Source organism: Pelodiscus sinensis, chromosome 1 (assembly GCF_052426305.1).
Source record: "Pelodiscus sinensis isolate ZL-2025 chromosome 1, ASM5242630v1, whole genome shotgun sequence".
Taxonomy (NCBI): domain Eukaryota; kingdom Metazoa; phylum Chordata; order Testudines; family Trionychidae; genus Pelodiscus; species Pelodiscus sinensis.
In genome coordinates this window covers 343,080,804-343,104,655 of record NC_143052.1, presented here as the reverse complement: position 1 = coordinate 343,104,655, position 23,852 = coordinate 343,080,804, and the positions used below count along the sequence as shown (strand labels likewise).

The 23,852-nt window shown below is 46.8% G+C and overlaps 1 protein-coding gene across 1 annotated transcript in view; it reads left to right on the top strand.

Annotated features, from left to right (window-relative positions):
* Nucleotides 1-584: 584 nt before the first annotated feature.
* Nucleotides 585-23,852, top strand: part of GDPD5 (glycerophosphodiester phosphodiesterase domain containing 5) — a 348,323-nt gene continuing 325,055 nt past the window's right edge. Inside the window, exon 1 of the mRNA XM_075919541.2 lies at nt 585-964. The gene's annotated coding sequence lies outside the window, so the exon portion shown is untranslated. The remainder of the gene's footprint in view (nt 965-23,852) is intronic.

Genomic DNA, 23,852 nt, shown 5'->3' with positions numbered 1-23,852 from the left:
GGGCTGGGCAGAGGATGCATATCCCAGGCTATAACCCTTTCCTACCTGGGTTCATAGCTAGTGTGGGTGCTCCCTTGCTGTGACCCTTGCCTGCCCGGGTTTCTATCTCGGGTGGGTATCCCCTTGCTGTGACCCTTGCCTGCCCGGGGTTCCTTGCGTGGGGTGGAGATGTATGCCGCAGGATGTAACCCTTTCTTGCCCGGGTTCCTTGCGTGGGATGAGTATCCCTTTGCTGTGGCCTTTGCCTGCCCGGGTTTCTAGCTGGAGTGGGTATGTCTTTGCTGTGACCCTTGCCTGCCCATGTTCCTTGCGTGGGGCGGGTATCCTTTTGCTGTGGCCCTTGCCTGCCCGGGTTTCTAGCTGGAGTGGGTATGCCTTTGCTGTGACCCTTGTCTGCCCGGGTTCCTTGCGTGGGATGGGTATCCTTTTGCCGTGGCCCTGGCCTGCCCGGATTGCCTGCGTGGGGAGGGGATGTATGCCGCAGGGTGTAACCCTTTCTTGCCCGGGTTCCCAGTTCGGGGCAGGGGCGGGTCCTGCCGGCTGTACCTCCGCCGCCCGGCTTCCCGGCGGGGCTGGGTGTAGCCCTGGGAGCCACGCCTCCCCGTCTCATTCAGCCGGGGGCGGAGCTGGCTGGCTGCGCTCTCCCCCCGCCGCCTTACTCCGCTGCTCCTGGCCAAGGGATGACATCGGCGGCGGGGAGGCTGCGCTGGCAGCGGAGGCGCTGAGCGAGCTGAGCCTGCCGGGTTCCTACTTCCCCGGCCCCGCCTGGAGAGGCGCCGATCGCAGCGCCTCGGCAGGAGGCGGCAGGTTCCCGGCTCTGCACGGCGCCGAGTCCCCGGAGCAGCCGGGCGAGGGAGGCAGCCAGCCCGGGGCAGCCCCGGGGACTTCTCGCCGCGCGCTCGGGCGCAGGGGACCGGCTGCTGGAAGTTGCCGGGAGTGGCTCGGAGCGGGTGGCTGTTCCCAGGTAAGCGCCGCTGCCCGCGGGCGCTGGGGTCCCCGGCCCCTGCATGCACCTGTGCCAAGCCCGGGGGGCGCAGCCAGCTGCGGGGTTCGGGGGCTGGAGAGGAGGGACCCCGCCTCCAGCTCTGCAAAGCCGGCGGGGCAGGAGAAGGTGCAGCTGGACTTGTGACCCCACCCTCCCGGCACCGGTTTATTTCCCTCTCCCCGCCCCCAGCAACTCTCTGGGGAGCTGGTTAGGGAGAGGATGCCGAGTGATTCCCCACGGGAAGGTGTTTCTGGCGGGGTGCTCACCCCTGGGCGGGGATGTCCATGTGCGTCTTAATCAGAGACCAGCCACTGGGCTCCCCGCCCCATTGGCTGGCATGTGGCTTCGCCGAGAAACCTTTGGCGCTAGGAGGCGTATGGAGGGGTGTGCGTGTATGTCTCTGTGCCCAAATTGAACGGCAGAAGAAAGTGGAGCCATGGCTCCCCTCCCCAGCTCTCTGTCATGCCAAAGTTTGTGGCTGTTCCTTTTGCCCAAGCGGGATGCTGTGGAGGTGCTCGGCTGGAGGGGCTTCGTACTGCATCTCGAGTGGCTTGGCAGAGCGGTTGAAGTGCAACACAACGAGGGATGCCCGAGGCGCACTGCCTGGGGCAACCAGTGTGGGGTTAGAGGATTGCTCACACAGGTGCCAGCCGTTTGTGATCATTACATTTCCTCTGACTCGCCTCTAGCTTTGTTTTTAACTCTTAGGTAAGTGTGTGTGCACCACAAAACTGCTGTCGGAGTGACAACATCTACATTGCCCTGGCACCCTCCAGAGCCTTGTGTGGTATTTCTCAGGACACAGGGTTATCTCATGTCTTAAAATCCTGAGCAAGCAAAATCCGGGAGCCTGAGGTAGATTAATGCAGCCTCATTAGCTTAGTCAGGAGGAACAGCCTGGGTCAATGCAGACAATTAGAAAACCTCCCCTAGTGTCTTAATGAGTCTGACAGCATGTCCATGCCTGGTGACATCTTCCACCTTAGCTTTGTTTTTCATAAATTCCCTTTATTTATTCTGCTGGGGGGACAGGGGGATGTGCTGGAGAATCCATGGTCTTTTTTCTCCTTTTCAAAGAAAGCAACCAATAAATAGGACATTCTGAAAGGGAGTGAAATAAAAATGAATGAAGGGACTTGGGAATGAATGATCCATGCTTGGAGAATATACACATATATTTACAACTTCTCTTCTCCCCTTCCCTCTGCAATCCCTAAGTCTTCTTGATGAACAGACTTCCAGGAATTGAAAACTCTTTGCCTTAGGCACTTTCTGGTGTGAAAACTGCAGAGATTCAGCTATCTTGGACAAAGTCAAAGTCAGATTCCTCAATCCTGGAAATCTGTCCTCTTCAAATATTGCAACAGTAGCTACCCCTGGGAGTAAAAGAATCATAGAGCAAATAACTTAATTTGTAACCCACCTACATTCTCCTGTCTGCTTGTGTTTTTCTTCTGGTCAGGAAGGTGAGGAAAGGAAATATGCATGTAATCTGGAATACTTTGAAAGGCACACAGTGATGAGTAGTAAGCTATTAGATGGGAAGCTGTCTGATTTGGTTTCTGTTGGCTTTTGGTTGATACCTATATAAAGGAACAATGGGAGCTCACAGAATAAATAACTGCCTGTCTATGTTAGGTTCCACCGTGCATTTATTTATGTGGCCAGACCAAGGTATTTTACTCGACAATATAGACAGCATTGTATCCGAAAACCCCTGCAAATAGGATTGTTTCATTTTAAGAACCTGTTTGGAATAGGATTAAATGCTGTGTCTTAATCAGAATAAATGGGATGGTTCTACCTTGCTATGTGGTTCGTCTGTAGAGAGAATACCTACTAATTAGCATCTAGAGTGTCTAGTCATAGGCATATTTGGTGTATATTGAGTTATCTCTGCCTTCCATGTGTTTTGTTGGGTTTATTGGTCATCTGTTCATACATTAATGTGCAATCATTGACCACTTACTTTCATGGTGGTTATTCCACAGGTTGGGAAGAGGTTGCTATTTTTATCATATCTTTCACTGTCAAACCTTGAAGTCCTTGCTTCAGACTGATAATCAAAAAGCAGCAATTCAACTTTGGAAAAAGTCTGTTCATAAATCAAAAACCATTTCCGAAATGTGCATATCAGATCAGTTTTCAGATAGCTAATTTAGAGTGGGTGTCCTTCAAGCTGTGCAAAACACTTCTTTAAAAGAAAAGATTATTGGTGCGTAAAGCAAAATATCCAGGATTTGTCCACTGCTGCTCACTGCAGAAGCACAAATTAAATGAATTCTGGGCCAATACATTTTATTTGGTGTCTGTCTGTAGCTTTCAACAGCTAGCTCTTTGAAACTAACTGCAAAGCTTTTTCTTTATTAGGGAAATTCTTTCTTTGGACCAGGAAGACTATTAGATGTGGTATCTTACTTCGACTTTGTGTGCTGAGGATTGTTTGTATCTCACTTTCTATAAAGTGCCATGCATATTTACCATCCTCTATAAATAATTCACATTGCCCTAGTTTGTTTTCTAACTTCTACTATTGGTGGATTCGGGTTTCCCATCATTCTCTTAACTTGCAGGGTAACATTGAACAAGGCAAGATTCCCAATAGCAAGTGTCTTGCTCAGTCAGAAAAGTGCCCATTGCTGTTTGAAGTGCGGCCTCTTATGGAACAGATACACCTGATAGGGATGATAAATAGATTGATTTCTTTATCCATCTTAATCTGGCTGAAAGAAGGGCTAGGAGGGAGGAGCATAGAATTTTGCTTTAATATTAAATCAGAACCACCTGGGACACTTTGTGGATTTTTTTTTTTTTTTTTTTACTGCAAGAATTTAAATTCTGAACAATTTTAAAGCGGGGAGTGGGCTGGCACTTGGAACTGGCTCCCATGGTATCCAGACTGTATTTGTACAAAGGAGCAGACACACTTTCCCATTTAGTTACTGTTCCACATTGCAACTGTGATTTATTTTTTTTCAAAGCAGACATTTGGGGATTTGGTCACACAACTCCCATCAATTTCAATGGGAATTGTGTGGTTAAATCCCAGATGGATTTGCTCCTTTCTCCCCCACCCTCAGAGTTCCTGTCTCTCCAACAGGTAATGTCCCACAAAACACATCTGGGCAAGGTGTGGATTGGAATTCAGTTGGGCGGTAAATGTAGCTAGAGAATCCATCCTCCCCTCAAAGGATTTTAATAACTAGACCTTTTTTGAAACTCATTATCCAAAAGCTAGTGTGATTAACAGAGACGATTTATTAAAGGTTTGTCAGACACCGCTCATATTTCTCCTTCAAGAGACTCTGCTATGATACACTGGATTCTTCGGCTCTAAAACAGTATGTGGTGCTTCCATTCCTTGCCCTGATTTACAGTCTCCATGTCACTCTTTATGGACGCTCTTTTTCAAACCAATGCTTCGTTGTTTAAGTATGTACATACTATAACTTTAAAACTAATGCCAGCAGGCAGGAACAATCCATCATTCGTTAATGATGTAAGGAATCTGTGGTCACTTGGGATTTCAGTGCTGTCACTTTTTGCATGCCACAGCGACACTAAATTACTTGATGTCTGCAGGCTGGGAGAACTCTGATTTGCTGCTTCAAAAGCAGAGTAGCAGCAGGAAAACCTCAGCAGAAGTTAACAGTATAGGGACTATGCCCAGAGTCAACCTCTTCTAATTCTGGACAGAAGAGGGCAGCGCTACACAAACCAATCAGTTAATTTAAAATGCTAATGCTCTGTTCTATGGCATCTTTCTATAGTAAGCCTATGAGAGAATCTCCATTGTTACAGGTGAAGTAAAAGACAGAAGTGAAATTCACTGACCTTCTCAAGGTTACATAGTGACCCCGAGACCACAAGAGAGAGAATCCAGCAAACCTGGTTCCCAATCCCATGCTCCAAACACATTCCCTTCTACACAGTGTTCTTGTCTACTTGCTTTTTGCAGTGTCAAGTACACACTGGCGGTTCTGAGCACATCAAGAATAACATTCCTAGATGTGTGTGGTGGGGGAAGGGCTTGTAAGGGAATTCTAAAGGGCCCTCTGTAGTAACAGGAGATTGTCATAAACTGTGCCGGGAGAACCCCATTGTTTAATAAAACCTTAAACAATCTTGATACGATATCTGGTTTTGTAGTGTTTTCTCTCTCTCTCTCTCTCTCTCTCTCTTTTGTCACTTTCTCTCAATTCCCTCCCTGATTCTGAACAGCAGCTGCCTTGTGATTTTTGTGGACTGATATCCTATCATTGCTTGATACTGTAAAACACAAACCACCTTATCTTTTTAATACGTAGCTTAAAATATGTTATAAAAATATCTGTGAAGAAAGACTTTCAAGATAAATGTGCTTTTCGGAGGATATTCAAACTAGGCTTCTCTTTAATTGCATTGGGCAGGGGGAGGGGGAACAGCTGGGAAACCTTTCCACTCTAAGGTTTATCTTGCACTGTGCTATACTTAACCAATACACCAGGGATGGGGAGCCTCAGGCCCAGGGGCTGGATGCGGCCTCCAGATTGCCAGAATCTGGCCTCTGAGGCTCAAGTAGCCCCCTAGCATTGAGGAGCCTGCACTAGTATTCAGCCCACCTGCCACCCCCACCCCCGTGGCTCTACCACAGAGCTGGAGCACACAAAACCTACTATCCTGAGGCCCCTTAGGCTCTGGCGTGTGTGCCAGGTGAATGTGGGGAGTGTCTTTCTCCTTCTCAGTCAGGGGCCATGTCAGTAAGGGTTTTTTTTTCCTTCTCACTTGTGTGCAGCCCCCAACTGATTTTTCTGTGGGTCAGTGGCCACCAACCCCCAAAAAGTTTCACCACCCCTGCAGTACACCATTTAAGAAGTATGTAGGATTGCCAGGTGTCCAGTTTTGAACCGGACAGTCCAGTATTTGAGCTTTCTGTTCGGGAAACAAATGGAGAAAATATAAATGTCCGGTATTTTCTAAATGAGATGTCATGTCGATTGTGATGTCATGTGAAGTGTGTCCGGTATTTTTGTTGAAACCATCTGGCAGCCCTAGCAGGTATGTGGAAGTTGCTTTGATTTTTGTCTGCTTTGTCCACTCAGACTTCAATTACATTGTATGTAAAGGGAATTCTTTTGCTCTCCTTTCCTCTCATGAAAATTCTGAAGGAAATCTCTTTTTTCACCTTAGGGTACCTGAAGTTTGGGTGCTCCATGCTCAATGGTGTACAGTGTCATAATTGGACAGTAGCTGGTCCAATAAGAGAGACTGCCTCACTTGCCTTATCTCATTGAATTTGATGGGCATTGAGCATGCTTGGCAGCTTTGCAGGATCAAGCCTGTAAGCCTATCATTTAAAAAAAAATGTGTATGTAGAAAGTGACTCATGAGGAAAGGAAGAAAGATCCCCAAGTCTTTCTCCCGTCATGTTTGTGAGCTGTTACTTTTTCCCCCTCCACAAACTTAAGCACCAATCTCACAATGAGCTGTGTCACTAGATGCCTGCAGGCATGCAGAGCCTCACTGAAAGCTCTTCTGTTATTTAGGAATCGCAAGGGCTAGCTTAGATATGAGTCTGTGTAATCATCATTTATATATGGAAGCCCTATCTATTATTTACACTTTCAGGCCCTGATCCTTCCAGTTACCGCATGGGGCTTCCATCTGGACTTTGAGTTCTACAGGATGCTTGGTTGGGGTCTAGATTATTTCTGCTGAAATAATACTGATCTATTGCTCTCTTCTCCACTTGTACTGTTTGTTTCCTGTGTGCGATTTTGTGGTTCGGAACTGGTCAGTTTCATTTTCAGACACTGCTGTTAGCATGATGTGGTGTGTGACCTTCAAGGCAGGAGGATATATTTTATAAACGCTATTAACTTAAAATGAAAAACATTGGTATTATCTCCACAAAACCTTAAATTCGGGACATCTGCTATTGGCATGGCACTCTTTAAATATGGTAACTATGTGACGGTGTGCCCTCTAACACTCCTCTCTCCTGCCAAATCAAAGCAGAAATTAATAACTTTTTTCTATGGTCTCAGGGGTGACACACAATGCAGCAGGGTAATTCTGTAATGCTGCTTTTAAATAGATGGATCTGATTTATGTTTCTGAATTACATTCTCACATGTATCAGGCATAAACAGCACCTGCGTGAAGGCTGTGTTTTCCTTAAGTTCAGTGGCCTCTTCTCGAGTGTGTCTGTCTTTTCAAATTAACCAGTTAGGTTTGCTGTGTGTTCCAATTTCCAAATGCTACAATGAGGCACTCTAATAGATTAGGTCTCAGGCCACTTCTTTTTTATTTATTAATCTGTCTGACTGACTGACACGTCAGTGATCTGAAACTGCCTGACTCTAAAAATAATGGCAACACAGACAAAACAATGCCAATGCCGACAATGCAATAGATCAGTTTTTCAAGGTGGGAGGGGGAGAAGGGAATCCTTCTGGCTAAAGGACTAATAAGAGGGAGAACTGGATGTTTGGACATTATAATTAATGAACAAATCGTAATTTAAGAACCTTGGTCGGGGGAGGGTCTATTCTTGGCTCTGATACAGACTTGCAGTATGTAGCAATAACAGTAGATATTGCTAACAGTAGATCAGTGGTCTCCAACCTTTTTATACCCAAGATCACTTTTTAAATGACAGACCAAGCCAAGATCTACCGCCCTGCTCCTTCCTTGAAGCTCTGCCCCTTCCTTGAAGCCCCGCCCTCTCTATTCTCCTTCTCTCCATCACTTGCTATCCCTGATCCTTATACTGCTGCTTTTTAAAAAAGGTTTTTCCAACATTTGGAAGAGGTTTTTCAGCATTTGGAAGTGGTGCTCAGCCAGGGTGCACCACGCTCCATGTGGGCTGGTGCAGAGAAGAAGCTGCCTGGTCAGCTGGCTGTGGCCTTCAGCCCGGAGGAGGCTGAACCGCGCTGCAGCTGATCGGCGGCTTCCCCTCTGCGCCTGCCCACGTGGAGCTTGGCGCATGCTGGCTGAACGCCATGGCCAGCTGGCCGGGAAGCTGCTTCTCTTTGCTCCCGCCCGGCTGCCCTGCGCTCAGCCCGGGAAGCTTGCTCCAGCACAGCTGGAGCTAGACGCAGCCTCCCTGGGCTGAGCGCAGGGCAGCTGGGCAGGAGCGAAGAGAAGCGGCTGCCCGGCCAGCTGGCCATGGTGCTCAGCCAGGGTGCACCAAGCTCCACGTGGGCAGGTGCAGAGGAGAAGCCGCCAATCAGCTGGAGCGCGGGGCAGCCTCTTTCAGCTGAAAGCCTCAGTCAGCTGGCTGGGGTGTTTCAGCCCTCCCGACCTCCCAGCTCCCACCATTCCTCGCAGCTACTCACCTGTATTGTTGCTCGGTGAGTAGCTGCTCCTCAAATGAGGAAATCTAATGTAAAGGTACTGCACAGGCGCACAGTTCAGAGAGGGCTCAAGAGCTACTCTTAGAGCCCCTGAGATCTACCGGTAGATCATGATCTACTGGTTGGTGACCACGGCAGTAGATATTGCTTCACTTTCTCTCCCTTTGCCCGGGTCTTGAGAACCTTCCTATCCCTGTTGCATAGAAGCATTGTGGGACTTAATGTCTTGTAAAGTGTTTTGGGACACTTGGATGGAAGGAGATAGGAGTACAAAGGATTTGTATTGCCTACCGGTCCATCAAAACTTTATTCCCTCTGCCTGAAAATATTTATTGCATGCCCCAATTGTTCATCTGTAAACATTATAATGGCCTTATCCAATGCTTTGATTTATGCATTCTTTTTTGAAAGATTAGATATGTTTCTGGCGATATGGTATGGGTGCATGACAGAAGAGACCATGATGTTGGAGGATGTCTATCTCAGCTTTCATGCTTTAATCCAAAGAAGAGAAGTTTCTGCATGGAAAGAAGTTTCTTTAAGGTGTCAAGTACATGATATTTTAGAATTCTTTGCCTGGCAAGATGGTGATTAACTCTGTATGCAAGTCTGAGGATTTCATGTCAATCTTCCCACTAATAATTTGCATCTCTTTGGAGTGAGACATAAAACTGACAATTGAACTAGCTGTGACTAAGGATCTGTGATGTTTCTTATATGTAGAGGTTCATCTGTAAGTAATCTGTGTGAAACTTAGAGCCAGAGGCCAAAGTCTTCAAATCTGCATGCCTAAGGTTTCTGAAGCCAAATTTAGGCACCTGAAACAGAAATGGTGTCATCTTTAAAAAGGCGAGGAAGCTTGCAGGTTCCTACCTGACTTTTGGCCAGAGATTCTTCTTATGACCTTGTCCTCTTTCAAGGTACTGGCTAATTTGGGTTACCTTCTCCAGGTGTAGGTGCTGCCTTACTCTGATCTGGGTAAAAGCTTTCTTTCTTTTAGAATTATGCTTCTAACATGCTACAGGTAAGACAACTGCGAGTATTCAAATATTAACATACTGGGCATAAACGTGCAGTGGTGTCTTTTACATTAAATTACCTGAAAGCAAATTGCTTCTTGGTACATCACAAGGTCATTCATAGCACCACTGTTGAATAGATGCTTGTTGACCAACTTGTGTGGGTACCCAGCAAGATACTAAGATAATTCTTACTATGTGTTGGGAAAAAAAAAAAAAACCTCTGGCATTATTACTGTATTTCTCAGGGATAATTGCTACACTGATAAACTCCAGTGATCCGGCATCCAATGGTCCGGCACTCCTGATGGTCCGGCACCATCTGGAACCCGGAAGTGCTCTGGGCAGCTGGACAATTGGAGCTGCTCTGCCCCCAGCTTCCCTGAGTCAGCCGCTGGTCAGTTTCAGCAGCGGCTGACTTGGGGAAGTCTGGGGCAGAGCAGCTGGGGTGCTGCCGGGTTGGTCCTGCAGCGCTGAGGGGCGCATCCCCCCCCCCACTCCACCCCAGACCCCTCATAGCCCCCCCCCCCCCCGTTTCCAATAGTCCGGCATATCTGATAATCTGGCACCCCTGGGTCCTAAAGGTGCCATATCATCGGAAGTTTACTGTACAGAGATTGGGAGAAGTACAGACTGGGAGTCTTAAGTGCATGAAGAAGGGCATTCTTTTTAACATTTCTATACATGTAAGTTTGAGCATCCATACAAAGCACCTTGCTTTAGTGCAGTGGTGGACAAATACCGGCCTGTGGGGCTGGATCCAGTCTGCCAGGGTTAGCCTCAGCGTGTCCCCACACTGCTGTATTTACATGCAGCTCTGCAGGTGCAGGGGATGACCGCTCCCATTGGCTGCGAATCCCCCTTCCCGGTCAATGGGAGTTGCGATTGCCCATACCTGCAGAGGCACAGGTAAATATAGCAGCAGCTGCCCACTGGTGGTTAACGCTGGTGAATTGCTGCCATTTTGTTGCCTACCCTGCGCTAGCTGTTTGAACACAGGGCTGGGGCCATAGTTCTTAGGGTTAACCCTAACTCTGCCACTCATCTGAATCACTGTGTGGCATTAAGCAAGTCACTAATCCCCTGACTTTTGAGTGCCTCTATTTTTGGAGGCTCAACCTGAGCCACTTTAAGATCTGACTCTTTAAAAAAAAAAAATCAGCACTTAATTCCAGCTGACATCACTGGGTACTGCGGAGTCCCTAGAATTGTTGAAAATCAGGCACAGGATGACGTGCATCAGAAATCAGAGTCTACTCCTCAAAACTATGATCTCTCTTTTCTTCTTGTTGTTGTTGTTGTTGTTGTTTAATCCTTCTGTCTCTTAGGGATAACTTGCCCACCTTTCAAAGGGATGGCGTGTGAGCACGCTGGGCCAGAGAGTTTGCGGGGCCCAAGGCGGTTGGCTGCGCCGTGCAGCCGTATGGCTCCCAGACAGCAGCAAGCGAGTGGCCGAGCACTAAGCAGCGTGGGGCCTAAGGCAACTGCCTTGCTCTGAGGCTAGGCCGGTGTGAGAGGATAATTTCTGGAGTACTGTGGAGACCTTTAACAGAGCATGTCAGTTTGAGTTAAAGGGAGCCTTTAACATATTCAGTGAAAAATCTCTCCCACTTCTTGGGGGCATAGGTTGTTTGATGGGGATGGGGTAGCTGGTGATTATAGGGGGAACTGTTAGCCTCTCTTAGCCAATCCTGTGCATACCTCCCATTCCTGTAGATACTGAAGATTGTTGGGGGGTGGGGTGGGGAGAGGGTGTATTAAGCATCATTGTTGTGCGCGACTGGAACCTGCTGACCCTGCAGGGACAAGAATGAATGTGCCTTGCACTTTCCACTGAGAGATGGCAAGCCAGCGTTTTTTTGTGAGAGACCCTAAAGGGCATTGACAGCTTACAGTATTGTAAGATCTGTGCAAATGTGACCTGGTTGTTCTTTAGTTAGGTAGTGATGGCTCTTCATTAAAATGACTCTGCCCCACACTTGGGAAACGAAGGTGATAACATTAAGGGGACTGGCGGGAAAGAGCTGGCATGGAGCTCCCTCATCATGGGCCAGGGGCAACATTATTGGGTAGGTTAGATCTCTACTGCCAGCAGCCGGGTGGGTACTAACCCTAGACTTTTCCCAAGGGCGTAGTTTTACTGATCTTCCCCAGCTATTAATTGCTTGATAGATTTTGGAATTACACCCCCTGCTACTTCACTCCCATCCCCACATATGCACTCTGACTCTAAGGAGAAGCTCCCTTATTTCTACAGTCCTTCCCAATCCCAGTTTTCCAGAGAACTGTGAAACAAGGCCCCGGAGCAGCTGCTGGATACCTGGCAACTGCAGGTTTGTCAAGACATGGGGTTGCTGTGGTAGATTTCCATCTAGAAAGTCCCTGTTCCAAAGAGTTCACAGCCTGCTGGAGAGAAATAGAGGAAAGAATGAGTCTAGGAAGTCTTGAAAATGGGTTTTTAGCCCCAGGAATTGAGTCATCTGCCCAGGCCTCCTGACGGGGGGGGGGGGGGGGGGAGGGGCAGAGAGGACAATTGCACAGGGCCTGGTATTTCAAAGGGTCCCGGAGCTCCTGGCCGCCACTGCTGCTACTTCAGCAGGAGCTTCTCCACGCGGCTTTCATAGACTTCAAGGCCAGAAGGGACCATTAAGATCATCCAGTCCGACCCCCTGCACAATGCAGGCCACAGAATCTCACCGACCCCCTCCTAGAATAATCCTCTCACCTATATCTCAGATATTGAAGTCCTCAAATGGTTTAAGGACCCCAAGATGCAGAGAATCCTCCAGCAAGTGATCCGTGCCCCATGCTATAGAAGAAGGCAAAAAACCTCCAGGGCCTCTGCCAATCTACCCTGGAGGAAAATTCCTTCCCAACCCCAAATATGGCGATCAGCTGAAGCCTGAGCATGTGGGCAAGACTCACCAGCCAGACATGCAGAAAAAATTTCTTTATAGTAACTCCTATCATCTCGCTATTGGCCTATTTACCACTGATAGTGAAAGGTCAATTAGTTGCCAAGATCATGTTATCCCATCAAACCATCCCCTTCATAAACCCATCTAGCTTAATCTTGAAGCCAGATAGGTCTTTTGCCCCCACTACTTCCCTTGGAAGGCTGTTCCAGAACTTCACTCCTCTAATGGTTAGAAACCTTTGTCTAATTTTGAGTCTAAGCTTCCTACTAGCCAGCTTATATCCATTTGTTCTTGTGTCCACATTGGTATTAAGCTTAAATAATTCCTCTCCCTCCCTGGTATTTATCCCCCTAATATATTTAAAGAGAGCAATCATGTCTCCCCTCAGCCTTCTTTTGGTTAATGTAAACAAGCCAAGCTCCTTGAGTCTCCTTTCATAAGACAGATTTTCCATTCCTTGGATCATCCTAGTGGCCCTTCTTTGTACCTGTTCCAGTTTGAATTCATCCTTCTTAAACATGAGAGACCAGAACTGCACACACTATTCCCAATGAGGTCTCACCAATGCCTTGTATAATGGCACTAACACCTCCTTATTTCTGCTGGAAATACCTCACCTAATGCATCCTGAGACCGTATTAGCCTTTTTCACGGCCATGTCACAATGGCGGCTCATAGTCATCCTGTGATCAACCAGGACTCCGAGGTCCTTCTCCTCCTCCGTTACTTCCAACTGATGTGTCCCCAGCTTATAACTACAATTCCTGTTATTAATCCCTAAATGCATAACCTTACACTTCTCATTATTAAATTTCATCCTATTGCTATCACTCCAATTTACAAGATCATCCAGATCTTCCTGTATGATATCCCGATCCTTTTCTGAATTGGCAATACCTCCCAACTTTGTGTCATCCGCAAACTTTATTAGCACACTCCCACTTTTGGTGCTGAGGTCAGTAATAAAAAGATTAAATAAGGTTTGTCCCAAAACTGATCCCTGAGGAACTCCGCTAGTAACCTCCCTCCAACCTGACAGTTCACCTTTCAATATGACCTGCTATAGTCTCCCCTTTAACCAGTTGCTTACCCATCTCTCAATTTTCATATTGATCCCCATCTTTTCCAATTTAACCAATAATTCCCCATGTGGTACTGTATCAAATGGCTTACTGAAATCGAGGTAGATTAGATCCACTGCATTTCCTTTATCTAACCACTCTGTTACTTTCTCAAAGAAGGAGATCAGGTTGGTTTGGCACGATCTACCTTTTGTAAAACCATGTTGTAATTTGTCCCAATTGCCTTTAACCTCAATGTCCCTAACTACTTTCTCCTTCAAAATTTTTTCGAAGACCTTGCATACTGCAGATGTCAAACTAATAGGCCTGTGGTAACCCGGGTCACTTTTTTTCCCCTTTGTGGGTTGTGAGGGAGGGCTCAGCGTGGCAGTCCAGGCTGCACTAACGGTTGACTGCCCTAGGCCCTGCCCTTTCTGGAGGCCCCTCTGCCACTTTGCCCTGGGGCCTGCTGTGGCTGTCAGCTCTGCTGCATCTGCCTCGGATTAAAAACAAGGAGGCCATGCAGAACATGGAATACATTCAGTCTCTTGCACACCTGAATCCTTTTTGTATTATTATTCAGATAACTGAGCTCTCTAGGGTTGCCAGATGGTTTAACCAAAAATACCCCCCCCCTCAAAAAAACCAACAACCTAAAACAGCGGGGAAACAATTCTGTTGAGGGGGAAAAATAAAGGAGGAGACCAAAGTTGTTGAGCAAAAAAAAAAAAAAGATTAAGTTAAGTGCCTCAGAATATGGGAGAGGGTGAGCACTAAGACCCAGGAAAGGCAGTGCTTCCCCTTAATTCAGGTCTTTAGACTTTTTGCCAGCGGCCATCTTGTTTTCTTCATCAGTCAGAAGGCAGCTTCCCTGTGGAACCAGGTAAGCCTGGGAGCCCGGGCAGCAGGTCTGAGGGCTGGGCCTGGTTGCTGAGTGTGTCGTAGGGTTGCCAGGTGTCTGGTATTTTCGCCTCCTGGCAGGGGGAAAAAAAACCCAGAAAATGCCAGATATTTTAGGTGTCTGGTATTTTCTGAATTGTTTTTACTGGACAGGAGGTGAAAATACTGGACAGTCTGGGTCAGTATTGGACACCTGGCAACCCTAGAGATCTCCCTGAATATCCTAAGCAGTGGCAGCAGACTCACAGATGTTAGGTCAAATGAGACCATCATGATCATCTAGTCTGGCCTCCTGCACACTGCAGGCTACAGAACCTCACCCACCCCTGTAATAGACCCAAACCCAAAACCTCTGGCTGAGTTACTAAACTCCTTAAATCATGCTTCAAAGACTTCAAGTTTTAGAGATTCCACCATTTACACTAGCTTAAATCTGCAAGTGATCCATGCCCTGTGCTGCAGAGGAAGGCAAATTCTCCCCACCCCTCTGGGTTTCTGCCAGTCTGACTGGGGGGAGGAGGGGAATTCCTTCCAGTTATAGGGTGTGACCCTCAAGTTTACAGATTCATTAAAAATCCTTGCTATTGGGCTTGTACCTCCAAGTGCCAGTTCATTTAATTTTCCCAGATGCAGATTATCCAGTCCCCCTGCTTTAGTCCTATGAATCTTTTTGAGTGTTTTTTCACCTCAGATGTGGTAGTTTCTATATCCTCACTGCCATTAGCCACCCTGCCACTGCCCATATGGTCTTCATTAGCCTTATTTAAAAACTGAGGCAAAGTATTTGTTAGGTGTTGGGTCATGCCTAGGTAATCTTTAATCTTCAGCCCTTCCTCAGTGCATAGTGTTCCTATTTCTCTTTTCTTTTTCTTTTCTATGGCTATAGAACTTTTTACTATTGATTTTAATTCTCTTGGCAAGGTCTAGCTCTGCTTAATCACCTGTCTGAAATGCTTAGTCTACATACAGCTCTTGCCTATGACTTTTTGCTCCTTGCTTGGGCTACAGGCTTCAGAGAGCCTCCTCCACATTCAGATCCTTCAGTTGTTTGGTCCAGTCCACTTCCCTAACTAATTCCCTTTAATTTTTTTAAAGGTAGCTCTTTGGAAATCAAAGACTCTTGTGGCTGATCTATTTTTTTTAATCCTTCTGTTTAGTTTAAACTGAATTTGCTCATGATCACTCGAACTGATCACCCAGCTTTTCTATGAGGCCCACGTGGCTTGTCAATACAAAATCTAAAATGGTATCACCCCAGCTGGTTCAGTGACTGTTGAAGAAATTGGTCAACTGCCAAATCCAGGAAAATCTGGACTCTCTGATTAGTAACACATGACAGAGTGAGGGCAGCTGGTTTCACAAGTGTTACTGAGCACGCTCAATCCACGTAAGGCTGCTCAGTACAAGCCAAGCAGCAAATCTGATCCTGGGTGCACCCTTCCGCCCCCACAGATCTCATTCATTTCTGGGCTTCAGGTTACGTCTACACTGCGGTTAAAAACCCATAGCTGGCCCATGCCAGCCGAGTCTGGCTCATGCAGCTTGGGCTACAGTGTAGGTTTCTAGGCTTGGGCTGGAATCTGTGCCAGTACATTTCCACCACAACTCAAACAGCTCCACGAGCCCAAAACAGCTGCTGGTGTCCAGTGTAGACCTACTCTGAGGCAAGAGGTCAGAGGGTAATGGCCTAGCTAATAACTAACTGAGCTGGATTTGAAGTAGTGATCTGAAGGTTTCGCTTTCGCTTTCGCTTCTGATCCCCTGGTGTTCTTATCATTCTGATGAGTGTGAAAGCCATCTTGTTAGGTGTAGCAATGTGCTCAAGTCTTGTCAGAAGACTGGACTCAGTGAGCTTATTTTGTGTTAAAGCTTTTACATGCTGCTTTCCGTTAGAGAGCCCCTGAAGGGAGCAGTTCCCATGGACTCACTTCTAAGAGGAGAATGAACTCCAAGAATGTCTTCAGTCCTTTCCAAGGATGTAAAGTTAAAACACCTAAAAACCCTCTCCCACTTGAGGCAACTTCTACATATTTACTTACAAGTGGTCAGGCCCACTGACCAGGGAGGAAGGGCAACAGCTGCGGCAGCGATTGGAGCCTTGGGACCTTTTAATCACCACTGGAATGTCATGTGGCGCGCTCCATCAGGCACACGCCATGTAGTGCAGAGGGCTGCCTGCCCCCAGCCCCAGACCTCCTGCCTGAGGTCCAGCCTTTTCTGGGAATGCAGAGTTGGATCTTTCCTCACCTTGCCCAGCAGCCTCTGGAGGCTGTCGGCTTCCCTGTAAGTGATACATTATGGTATTCTTATTTGTAATAATGCTGGTGTGATAGCTGCCCTGTTGACTCCAGGATATTAAACTAGGAACTTTCAGAGCTAAAAGCATGAGCTGCTACAGCAAGGTACATAAGCCGGGAAATCACTCCTACCCCGTAGACTGGCCCAGTCTGGGACCTGTAACACTCACTCGTGTGTTTTATACAGCACCTGTTGCTAGGTGCCAGGTGTCCGCTCTCTGTCCAGTAAAAAAAAATCAGAAAATACCAGACACGTGCAATGTCCGGTATTTTCTGATTTTTTTTTTTCCAGCTGGGCACCGGACGTAAGCCTGGCGTGGGCAGGGGAGTGGCTGGGAGTCCCAGCTGGGAGACAGGGCTGCAATTGCTGCCGGGAGCCCTCAATTGGTTGAGCTGCCCTCAACTCTGCTTCCTGCCAGCCTGTTCCTCTTCCTTGTCTCCCCCGGCCAGTGCCACTGCACCCCTCGCCAGCTCTGCTTCCCGCTCTCCCTTCCTCCCGGCCCCCCGCTGTACCCTCCCTTCCCCCCGCCAGCTCTGCTTCCCGCTCCCCCTTCCTTGCAGCCCCCGATCCTCCCAGCTGTACTTCCCGCCCCCACTTACTCCCGGCCAGCCCCGCCCTCTTCCGGCCGGTCCCCTGTTCCATCCAACCCCCCCCATGACCAGCCCTGCTTTCTGTTGGACCTCCCCATCTTCCCCAGCCAGCCCCGTTGTTGCCCCCCCATTAGCTGTTTCCAGCCCCCCCTTCCCAGCCAACACTGTGCCCTTCCTGGCCGCTCCCCGCCCCGATGAAACGTGTTTTTTTTTTTTAAATGATTACCTGGTAACCGCTAGCAGTGATCCAGGTTCTTGGAGTTTTATTTTATTTTATTTTGCTCAGTAACTTTGGTTTCCTTCCCCCCCACTTTTTTTTCCTTCAACAGAATTTTTTCCCGGTGTTTTTTTTTGGGGGAGGGGAGAGTGTTCGGTATTTTTCTTTTAGCCATCTGGCAACCCTACCTGGTGCAAGGGCATCCTCTAAGTGCTAGCATAATATATTAGTAAAGACTGGCCTTTTTCCCTGCAGAGCTTGCAGTTCAGATACAAAAGAGAATAAAGGTGGAAGGGAGGCAGTAGAATCATAAAATGATAGGACTGGAAGAGACCTTGGCAGCTCATCTAATCCAGTCCCTTCCAGTCATCAGGTATTCTAGACCATGCCTGACAGGGGTTTGTCTAAGCTGCTCTTAAAAATCTCCAATGATGGAGATTCCACCACCTCCCTGGGCAATTTATCACAGTGCTTTAACTGTCATGACAGTTTGGATGTTTCCCCTAATGTCCCACCTAAATTTCCCTTGCTGCAGTTTAAGCCTATTGCTTCTTGTCCTATCCTCTGAGGCAAAGAAGAACAATTTTTCTCCTTCTATCTCATGACAACTTTTTATGTACTTGAAAATTGTTATCTTGTCCCCACTGTCTTCTCCCCTCCAGACTAAACAAACCCTGTTTTCTAAATCTTCTCATAGGTTATCTTTTACAGACCTTTAATAATTGTTGTGGCTCTTCTCTGGACTTTCTCCATTTTTTCCACATCATTCCTGAAATGTGGCACCCAGAACTGGACACACCACTCCTGTTGAGGCCTAATCAGGGCTGAGTATAGTGGAAGAATTACTTCTCATATCTTACTTACAACTCTTTTGCTAACACATCCCAGAATGATGTTTTCTTTTTTTGCAAGTGTTACAACTTACTTTTAACTGGTTTAATGCCTGGCTTCTTTTCTGAGCACTATATACAAATTTCTATCTTGATTGCTTGCTGATTTGCAATAGCATCTTTCTAATCAACTCAGGGCATTCTGATGAGCATTTTCAACAGCAATAAAATAACTCAATGCCCTTGAGACCTGCTTCAGACTGGAACATTTTATCAGCACTATGACTTTGATAAGCCAAGTACCAGCTCTGGCCAAGCCCATAGGAATTTGCTAAGAACTGACAAACTGAGTTTTGCTTGAGTCCCCTGCTCGCACCACGCTCCCTGCAGCACTTCTGCTCCACCTTAATAATCCCACAGGGCTCTTGTAAATTTCAAAACCAGAAGTGCAGCAGGAAGAACCAGTGTGAGCGGAAACTGGTTCAGTCCCCACTCACTGTTTCCCTGCTGTGCCGCTGCCTCCTTTGACCCCAGTGGAGACAGTGCTGGGGTGAACCGACTTTTAGGCTAGCTCACCCTAGCACCAGCTTCTGCTCCCTCCCCATTGCTGCCCTTCTCTGATAGAGGCAGCAAGGGGGAAGGAAGTACCTAGTCAAGTCGGTACTAGTCAGGACAACTCAGTACTAGTTGACTAGTCACATCCCTAGCTCACACAGAGGTTCAGCACTAGAGCTGATTTTTAAGGGCCCCTCTATTTTACCAAACCTTCTGTGTCTGGGGATTATGTACCATGACACAGTCAACTCTCTGAAGATAGGACCAAACAGTTTTCATCAAGTTCCAGGAATGATCATAGACCCATTGTTCCCCGTAAGCTGCACATTTGTACAGCCGCTCAGGAGAAATTCAAATGCCACCCACCTGATTTAGCTGAGCGCCTACAGCTAGGTTTTGTGTTTCTCTGGGTAGTGCACATTCTCACATGTGTTGGTGCACATAACATTTATTCCACACAGGAATGGAAAAGATTAGAGTGAACTTTGATGGGGCCACACAAATAAGTGGCCTGTAATTGAAAATGATGGTCATTAGGATTTTCAGAAACATCCATTATTCTTCGGTCACCAGATGGGATTCTAAGGTGTCTCAGAGAGTTAGTACTCAAATCCCCAAGGAAATTGATGGGAATTACACACTGAATGCCCTTACGGTATCTTTTAAAAATCTCACTCATCACTGAATGCTCATCGAATGATGAAATATCACTGGGAGAGAAGGATAAACAGAGTAATCGGGTTAAATTGAAGTACAGCAAATGAAGTTACGTATGTGTAAGCTAAGTAATGAACATTGTGAAATCCCTCTCCTGTAAATATCACAGTTTCTGAAAACAGCAGCTAATATATTTCATCAATGGAAAATATTTGCAATAACTTCAGCATCATTTTACCTAGGAATTTGGTAACTGGAATTCTGACTGATTTCACCCTGCTCTATAAGCACATTTAATTCTAGGAAGAGAGGTTGATATCTAAAAGAGAAATAGCTGTTTGGGTGGCAGGCAAGATAAACATCCTGTGCTGGATGAAAACAGGTTCTGTGTTACTTTGTAGCAGGGTTAGGTCAAATATGTGATATCTCGTCTCTGACCTTTTGGACTCTGTCGTCATGGCTGGGGCTTTGCCCAGCTTCTGTCACGTGGGTTTCAGCTTTGTTTTTCGTTCCCAAACACAGTTACTTATGGAGGCTGCTCAACTTCCAGGAAGACCATTTCAATGTGTCATTGTTTTTTGTGACCCTTGGCGACCAGTGTGTTTGCAGCTATCAGCCAGCGGGACTGCGGAGGATGAGGGACTGTTTACATGAGCATCCAAGATAAATTCTGTAAAATGATCTGAAATATTGTATGCTCTGGAGTAGCTCTTGCTTCAGGGTGACCCCATCTAAAACTGCTAGGGAAATGAGGCCATCAACTTTTTGGGTTTGGGTGTGTGTGTGGGGGGGGGGGGGGGTTGTTGTTGTTTTTTTTTTTTTAACTTTGAAAAGGAATGGAATATGTGGTCTTTCCAATGGGATAAACTATCAAATAAGCTAATGAAGGTGGGTTACGGTCACAATATGTAACACAGTGCTATAAAAACACTACTGATAATAGCTACCTTAGACATTGTATAGTCCCCTGGTGTCCAACCAGTTCTGAAAATGTAAATAATACAGCGACTACTGCTACAGCCAACTAGGCACACTCAACTGGCCAAATAGCTACATGTGGCTAGCGTGTTGGACATCAGGGGGAGTTTAGGGAGATGTTTAGTCTGTAGATTTGGCAGACTAAATTAAGTGGATGGGGCCAGCACAAGTCTGGTTTTGCTTTTACGGAGCATGGACCAGCTTCAGAAAAGATCCTATGGTCCTCAGGGCAAGTCTAGGGATGTTGATGCCAGCTTCTTGCCAAAATCACAGCATGGATAATAGCATCGTGCCCGTTAGGGATGTAAATGGTAACTGGGAAGCCTCGCCCTTAATGGTTAACTGGTAGGGGCTGGAGAAGCCCCTGTCTATGGTAGGCCCAGCTTGTCTCCCTGGAAGCGGGAATGACAGGGGCTGTTGGCCCCACTCCTGGACAGGGGTTTTTGTTGCTGCAGCGAAGCCATCTCCCCTGGAGCGGGAACAGCAGGGACTGCCAGCCCTGCTGCCGGGGAGGCTTAGCTGCTGGCTTTGTAGTATGAAGCTTATTTTAAGCTTCATACTGCAGAGTCCACAGGGCATGTAACAGTGTAACCTCTATAATTTTTAGAGGTGACACAATTACATTTTTAAACAATTTTTTACATCCCTAGTGCCCTTTGAGATTCTATTTGTGGTTTCTGTTGTCTAAGTCTGTGCTTTCCATCCTAAAACTTTAACTTTCCTTGGACAGATGCTTCATTCTACTCTAGAAGTGACTCTCCGTGTTGGATCCTGGATGCTCCCTTATAAAATGCTCCAGTACTCATCTTGGAGGAAGGGTGCTACGCGCGCACTGACTAGAAAGTCTCCTTGGCCATCGGTTCTATAGGATCAAAATAGCAGCTAGGTTTTACTCTGCCTCATGCATCATCAAGTTTTAATGCCAGTTAAACTGGGAAATATTTGCACCAGGGAGAGTGTTTGGACTGAGACTGCGATACTGGCATTAAAAGTTAATACGCCGAGAAGTCTTGAGGCTCCTTAACAACTCCGTCAGTCTCGAAGGTGCCACAGGATTCCTTGTTGTTTTCGCAGATACAGGCTAACTCGGCTACTCCTCTGAGACATTAAAAATTAATGTAGTTTTAAGAGACTGGGTTTTGAAATAACAAACAGAAAAACTTGAATGGAAATGAGTGAGTGGAGAATTGTCAGCCCCTGAGGCCACAGAGGTAGCTGCGAGAAACATTGTAGTTGGCAGTTAGGGAGTAAATTCTGCCTAATCTCGGCTCGTGTGCCTTCCCTTTCTACTTCAGCCCCATAGTTTTGCTTAAACCTAGCGGCGGATTTAGGGCAGGGCGAGCGGGGCGGCTGCCCCGGACCCCGCGCTTCCCGAGGCCCCGCGCATGCGCCTTGGCACCACGGCGCATGCGCTGTGTCAAAGGGGAGGCCCCGCGACATTCTGCTGCCCTGGGCCCCGCGGCGCCGCTCCTGCTTAAACCCTCATGCTGCAGGGGCTATTGCATCTAAAGCTCTAGTCTTTTAAAAATCCTTAATTATAATTAGATCAAGTTCTCCTTATTGACTGTAATCAAGCTTCATGACTCTTTCTAATGTCCAGCCCTCTTTCTATCACTACCTCAGCACTGCAGAGTAAAATTATGGGGATATTGACAGTGGCTTTAGACAATGTCCTTAAACCTGCCAACCCCTTTCAAAGCAAAGTCATTTAACGTTAGCTATCGACAGAGGAAGGAGGGTAATGGAAGACTGGGGGAGGTGAGTGAGGAGTGTTGCATGGTTGGCATTGGTATTGGTATCAGGGCAAACTGGGGGGTATTTAGATGAAAAGACATTAGGAGTAGGAGCTGGCAGAGCCAATGGGCAAGGTTCTCTGACAGACAAGACCCTTTCTTGTTGGCAGCGGTGGTTCTTGGGGTCCTGTAGATTAAGAGCAGGGAACTGTATATTGGTGGGTCCAGGGTCTTGGCTCTAGCACAGCATAGCCTTGGGCAAGTCCATGTTCTGTATTCCACTTCTAAAATGGAAGGGGGCTGTTGAGGATTAGAGGCCTGATTCGAAACCCACTGAGGTTAATGGAAGACTTTCACTGTCCCAAATGTGGGCTTGAGGCTTGTTCTTCCAGGTCGGTGCAGCACTTGGCAACCTCTGATAGGAGGTACCACAGAAGTATGAAGTGTTGGGTCAACTTTTTTTCCCCATTACTTCAAACATAATGCATCCCTTTTGCCAGAGATGCTCTTAGTCAAAGTGTAGCTTCTCATTATACAGTCCATTTGCTCACCTTAGCATTCCCTTCCTCCCTCCCCCCACTTTCTGAACCTGCTAGCAGCAAGCCCTGTAGAGTCAGACCTCTTGGGGAAAAGATCCTCTTCTTTACTGAAGAGTTTAGGGCACTTTAAACTTCTGCACAGATGGCGGTGTGCATACATCCTTCATATAATAATATCATCCAAAGCCCAAGATTTGGTGGTGATGGGGACTTCAACTATCCAGATATATGTTGGGAAAATAACACAGCAGGGCACAGACTATCCAATAAGTTCTTGGACTGCATTGGAGACAACTTTTTATTTCAGAAGGTTGAAAAAGCTACCAGGAGGAAAGCTGTTCTAGATTTGATCCTAACAAATAGGGAGGAATTGGTTGAGAATTTGAAAGTGGAAGGCAGCTTGGGTGAAAGTGATCATGAAATCATAGAGTTCACAATTCTAAAGAAGGATAGAAGGGAGAACAGCAAAATAGAGACAATGGATTTCAGGAAGGCAGATTTTGGTAAGCTCAGAAAGCTGATAGGTAAGGTCCCATGGGAATCAAGACTGAGGGGAAAAACAGCTGAGGAGAGTTGGCAGTTTTTCAAAGGGACATTATTAAGGGCCCAAAAGCAAGCTATTCCGCTGTGTCGGAAAGATAGAAAATATGGCAAAAGACCGCTTTGGCTTAACCACGAGATCTTGCATGAGCTAAAAATAAAAAAGGAGTCATATAAAAAATGGAAAGTAGGACAAATTACAAAGGATGAATATAGGCAAACAACACAGGAATGCAGGGGCAAGATTAGAAAGTCAAAGCCACAAAATGAGCTCCAACTAGCTACGGGAATAAAGGGAAACAAGAAGTCTTTTTATAAATACATTAGAAACAAGAGGAAGACCAAGGACAGAGTAGGCCCACTGGTCAGTGAGGAGGGAGAAACAGTAACAGGAAACTTGCAAATGGCAGAGATGCTTAATGACTTCTTTGTTTCGGTCATTAAGAGAAGTCTGAAGGAATGCCTAACATAGGGTATGTCTACACTAGCCCGCTAGTTCGAACTGGCTTCCTCATTCCACGAGGAGTACAGCTAGTTCGGATTAGAAGCCTAAGCCGAACTAGCTACTCTGTGCCGCGTGTAGCCGCACGGCACGGGGTTCGAACTAGCCGGGATTTAAAAATGGCGGCGCCCGTCTTATGCAAATGAAGCCCGGGAAATTCAAATCCCGGGCTTCATTTGCAAGTGCGGTATGC